This window comes from Salvia hispanica, chromosome 6 (genome assembly GCF_023119035.1).
Source record: "Salvia hispanica cultivar TCC Black 2014 chromosome 6, UniMelb_Shisp_WGS_1.0, whole genome shotgun sequence".
Taxonomy (NCBI): Eukaryota; Viridiplantae; Streptophyta; class Magnoliopsida; order Lamiales; family Lamiaceae; genus Salvia; species Salvia hispanica.
In genome coordinates this window covers 29,807,110-29,813,109 of record NC_062970.1, presented here as the reverse complement: position 1 = coordinate 29,813,109, position 6,000 = coordinate 29,807,110, and positions in this window count along the sequence as shown.

Sequence of the window (6,000 nt, the reverse complement as noted above, 5' to 3'; positions counted from 1 at the left end):
GTTTTTTTTTTTGGTTTGGGGGCTGCCCCCATTTTTTTTTGGGGTTGAGGAAAAAAAAAATAAACTTGTTTGGGGAATTTTTTAAAGGCTCGAAACAACTGATGGGGAAACAACAAAGAAAACTATGAAAGGGAAAATTAATCCGCACAATCACTAGATCTAAAAAAAAACTTTTAATTACCAGACCGGAAAAAAACGGCGTGGGAAAAAAAAGCGGAGTACGGACAAAAAGGGCGGGAATAACTAACCGGGTACTAACTAACGCGACATCATCTTTTAACCAAATTGAGTAAAAACTCAAAAGAAAAACAACATGAACGAAATCGAGAGGAAAACTAAATCTAAATCAATTTGATGCATAACAAGAAAACTAAACGGATAAACAGATCTGGGCGAAGTAAAAAAAAACAAAAAAACTCCCCCTCCAACAACCCCCCTTTCCCATTTTGGATCCAACCGGGGGCCTAAATCCACCCCGGATCAAGCGTGACCAAACCCCACCAACAAAAACACTTCTCACGATTTAAACAACAACCCCAATAAATCAACAAACCACGGATCTATCACCAAATTCCCAGATCGAGTACCCGGCATCAAAATAAAACAGAGATCGACATAAAACTTTTTAAAAATAAACTCTCGGCGGTAAGATCTACGTAAATCAACGAAATATAAAAAAAACGAAAACCAACGAAGCAAAAGGGATAAAATAACAAAAAAGATCGACCCCCAAAAAGTGAAGTTCGCCGCAAAAGTGCAAAACAACGAAATTTAAAGAGATTGTATCTTCGCCCAAAACGGGACGGTGTTGCCGAGACTTTCTAAAGAAATAACCTTTTGTAACCGAACTACCCCGGATCCCCCTTCCCCAGTGTGTTATGTGTATGAGCTAAAAGGGGTGAAAAAGTGATGATTTGTCTTGCATGCTCTTCTATTTATAGGCTTGGAGGGGGGCCCCCGCGGGGCATGGATAGACTTTGTTGCCCTTAGCTACGCTCCCCCCGCCCCCTTCTTTTCCTTTGTTCTGCTCACTTCCTTCTTCCCTTTCTAGACCGTTTCCTTGCATTCCCTCGATCGGATTTTATGACACCCCGGCTTGGAACATGTTAGACGCAAATTTAACGGTAAAAACCTCTGAAATTCCCTTTATCACATATCAAACGGCATATAAGCCCCCGTGGAACCTCCTACAAGTTGGTTTTTGGGAAAAAAGCTTGTCTTTGGGGGGAACGGCTAAAGCTTATTGGGTTTTCAAAGCTTAATTTGGACTATGATCCCCGAAAGAGAATGTTTGACATGAATGAAATGGATGAGTTTGGCCGTCTTTGAGAGTGTTGATCTCTGGACGTGCTAAAAGATACATGATGCCCCGTTAAGCCTTTTTCCCGAAGGAGTTGGTCCATTGTACAACTCTGGTGAAACTCTTTGGGCAAGCTTAAGTCAAGATGGTGGGGTCCTTATGTGGGGCCAAAGGGGTACCCCATGGTCGTTGATATTCGAGATCGGGGAAAAAGAAAACTTTGGAAGGTGAATGGCCCCCGCGAGGCTATGTTGGAGGTGAAAATGGTTGGAAGCAAAAAAAGTGGTTTACTAGTGGGCCAAAAATGTAGATCAAAGGGTGAAGAAAGTCGAATACGGCTATAAACAAAGCGATTGGAGGCCCCAAATTTTTTATTTTTTTTATTTTTATTTTTATGTTGGAGGTTTTGTTTGTCAAATTTTTCCCCTAATATTTCTTTTAATTGAGTGTTTCTTTTTTTGTGTTTTATTTTTTTTTTGTTGTATGTAGGAGCAACATGGAATAGGACTCACATTGGAGCTTGTTAGGAAGCACACATGCAAAGGGAAATCCCCCCCAATGTACATGGATATCATGCCAAATTTGGGGGGGGGCTTCTTTTTCCCTTTTCTTTTTTTGTTATTTTTCTTTTGAGGACAATGAAACATTCAAGTTTGGGGGGGGTTGAATGAGTTTGAATGATTTTATGCATGATGTATGTTTTTGGGGTGTATTTAAAGCCCCAAAGTGTTTTTGAATCAATGTAATTGCGGGTGCATGCTTTATTTGGCTTTCTATTTGGGAAATCTTGCTTGATTTTACTTGATCTTTGAAGCTTAGGATGGATGGAATTGGTGCATGAATTTATTTGAAAAAGCATTTTGTGATAACCCCGGATTTTTTAGGAGGAGAGTATGAAATCCATTTTTAAATTATCTTGGATGGATTTGCTTTATTGAGTGCGTGCTTTCATTCGTTTAATGATATGGGAAGATAAGGCACTAGGATGAACTTCTGGCCAAAAGTTCCCTGCATCCATAATTGAAGCCACTTTTAGCTTAATCCCTTTTGTTTTTAAACACTTAGCTAATCACTTGCTACTAAAATAACCTCACTTTACCTCGTCATTGATCCTTGCTATTTTTGAGTGCTAAATACAAGTCTTGTCTTTGTTGATTGAGGTAGTTTTGGGGTGGTTTTTAAAAAAAGAAGAGTTTTTGAGATTTATGAAATGTATAATTTTTGGAATGAAGTTCTTTGGGAAATAAAAAAACGGCCTCTAAAATTAAAAAAAGTGAGGTTTTTAAAAAAAAAGAGAAAGAAGAAGAAAATAAAAAGAGGAAAAAAAAAAAAAAAAATTTTTTTTTTTTGATGAAAAAAAGTTTAGCTTTTTTTTAAGATTTAATTTTTTGGAATGATCTCAAGTTTGGGGGAGTAAATTTTTGGATTGAAAAAGTCTTTTTGTTTGATTTTTTGGGAAAGGGGAGTGAATTTTAGACACATGTTCATTGAAAACGACATCTCTATTGCGAATAACTTTGGTTCTGTTTTCACCCCAGTTTTGACCGAACTCATCCCCCCAAACCAATGAACGTACCTTAATTTTTTTGGAATCCAACTTACTTTCCAAAAGAACTAACATGAGCATAAGCAACACAACCAAAGATACGTATGTAAGATAGATTCACCTTTTCCCCCGTCCAAACCTCCTCCACCCAAAACTCCAAGGGAAACGACAGCCCTTCGTTGAGGGGGGAACCCCAAATTGTTTTTTGGCATCCGAAAAAATTCTTTTGGGCAACCCACTTTTCAACCTCATGCATCTTTTTTCGCTCATTCAACGTTTTTCATGCTCCCGGATTCCTTTCCCGGGGACTTCCTTTCCTCTTCTCCATGCAAATTCCATTTTTCCGGAAAACCCCTTGAACTCGCAAGTTCATATTCTCCCCCATTATCGTATCTTACATTCCCCACCCCTTTGGGCCCAAAGGGCTTTCCACTTCCCGAAAGTATAAAAACGCATCAGATTTACTCTTAAGAAAATAAACCCATCCCTTTTTTCGAGTGGAGTCGTCGATGAATGTCATATAATTTTGGGGGAACCCCCGGGGGGACTTCCGGGTTTTGGCCCCCTAGATCGCGGGGACTGACCCAACCCGATCTTAAATTTTTTGGTCTCCTTTTAAAAACTCACCCTTTTTTTCCCCCAAACACGAATCCTGGGATAGGCCAATTTAATTTGTTTTCGGGCCCGACGGAAACCCTTTTTGAGCACATTATTTTACCCCTTTTCCCGCTCATGGGGCCCCAAAAACGACAATCCCCAAAATGCATTATTTGCTTCATTTGCAAGATCAATGCTTTCCCTTTGGGGGGAATTGTGGTATACAATGTACCCCCCTTCACCTCGAGCTACTATCATAGCTCCCTTGGTAATTTTCCCAATTCCCGCGCCAAATGTTACCTTTCCCCTTCGCTAAAAGGCCCAATCGAAATCAAGTTTCTCGTGACCCGGGGAATGTGCCCGACCCCATTCGGTTTTTTACGGACCCATTGGGATGTCATCCCCTTTTCCCTTTCCCCACGATATCAAAGGGCTCGTCATTCGGCCGGATATATTTTCCCCCTAAATCCCCGAAACGTAGTTTTCCATTACCTCCACATTTTTGCATGAATGGAACACGCTCCGAACCCAAATTTTACCCAGGGTTCCATCGGATACCCCCTTTTGGGGACAACGCCCCCATCGTTTTGACAGGAAACGTTTTGTATTCTTTTTTTCGATCCTTATTCTTATATTTCTTCTTGTTTCCCCTTGATTTCTAAAGTGCCCAAACTCATCACAATTCCAACATTTAACTCGATCCAAATCCTTCTTGGATTGGCTCCTTCCTCCGGTTTTTTGATTTTCCCCGTTTTCCCTTCCCCCTTGACCCCCTTTTTTTGTATTTCCAAGGGGGAAAAAGTAAAAGATCCCGATTTTTCCCGGGCGAACTTCCTCACCAATAATGGGTTTCCCCCTCTTTAACCCCCGGGGTTTGTCTCAAATTAATGTTGTCCCCGTACCCCCAACTCGGGGGCGGGGACGATAGCAAAATTGGGGGTACGAATTTCATCCCAAATTTAATTTTAAACCGAGTTAGTTTTTGGAAGTAATCATGTTGAACTCGTTGAGATGTTATTGCACCTCCTTTCCCTCTTGCTTCTAAAATTAAACAATCGTCTTCGGATGTACCTTGTTTGCCGTTGATGGTTTCGATCATTCCTCCAAAATCTTCTCATCTCCTTCGTCGACTTTTCTATAGTCGTGTGATGCCACCTCCTTGGGCAACGATAGCCCCCAATCGCGCCCACGGGTTTTTGTCTGTAGGGTCCGACTCCTCCGGGGTTTCCCTCTTTTCCGGGGTTTTGGTTTTTTGGTTTCCCAGTTTTCCTACCCCATGTCCAAAAACAATCCGCGAACTTTTCTACAACAATCTTCCCCTCGATCCCCATCGTGATTTTCGCTTTTTAAATCCTGGGGTCTAGATACCCGTTGTTGGGGAAAAAAACACGGCACCGAAATAAAGGAGAATTAAAAAAATTGGGGTTTTTTCCCAAATTTGATTAAAGCGATCTACTGCCCGGGGCGAGGCCCGGGATTTCACTATATAATTTTATGATGATTTTACAATGAAAAGGGGGAGATGCAAATCAAATATTCATATTATATCCTCTAAATTTGAGTGATTTTCTTTTAGATTAAAAAAAAGGAATTTTTTTAAAGCTTTTCATCAAACATTTTGAGAGTAAAGGGGGAAGGGAAGAACATCGGGGGGGATCCGCGTGGGGCGTTCAAAGGGCCCATGCAAAGATCCGCTTTCCCCCCCCCATTCCGGGTCGGATCATCACGGGCGCCCCCATAGGTTGCAAAATCTAAAAACCACCCCCAAAATTTTTTCCCAACCGGGGGGATGAAGCCAAACTTAGCGGGGAACCCGCCCGGAGTTCCAACAACTCCGGGGTGAGCAGCGGGGGGGAAAGACGGAATCTTGCCGGGCCCGGGGGGAAAAAGCACGCCCAATGCCCGAACAACCCGCCGTTTACGCGGGGCCAAACCCCCCGCCCCCCTGAGTTTTGCACCATCAAAATACCCGGCCGGGGAAGCCGGAAAGGCGTAAGGAGTCCCGGAAAGGGGTGATTTTTTTACACCCGGCCGGGTGATTTATTATTTTAAAATCACCCGGCCCGGGGAGGAATTTCTTTCATATTCGCCGGGTTTTTTTTGGGCAGTTTTGGGTTTGGGGGTAAAAGGGGCGACTTTGGCAAAAGAAAGTGGGGGGGAAAAAAGAGGGGTTCCAGGGGAGATCAATTGAATACGCCCAATTGAGAGATCGGGTTTGGGGGTATTTTGCGACGGTGGACAAATCGGAGACAAGAATACATAGGAGTTTGACTTTGGGAGAATTGAAGTGAGGCAAAGGAGAAGTGCGGGGTGGGAAATTTGGGGGATTACTCAAAAATTCATCACAAATTTTTTCAAGCTTACTCTAGGTTTCTCGGGTTATATATTTTTTTTTTATGACTCCCAGTTTGATTATGTTGGCTAAAAATCTTTGTGTTCTTCCCAAAAATGTAGACGGATAATTTTTTTGGGGTGATCCCATTCTATATTCCCTTCTTTATCTTATGATCGTGTTTTTCACATTTTTATTCTTGATTTACTACTCCCCCGGGGCTCA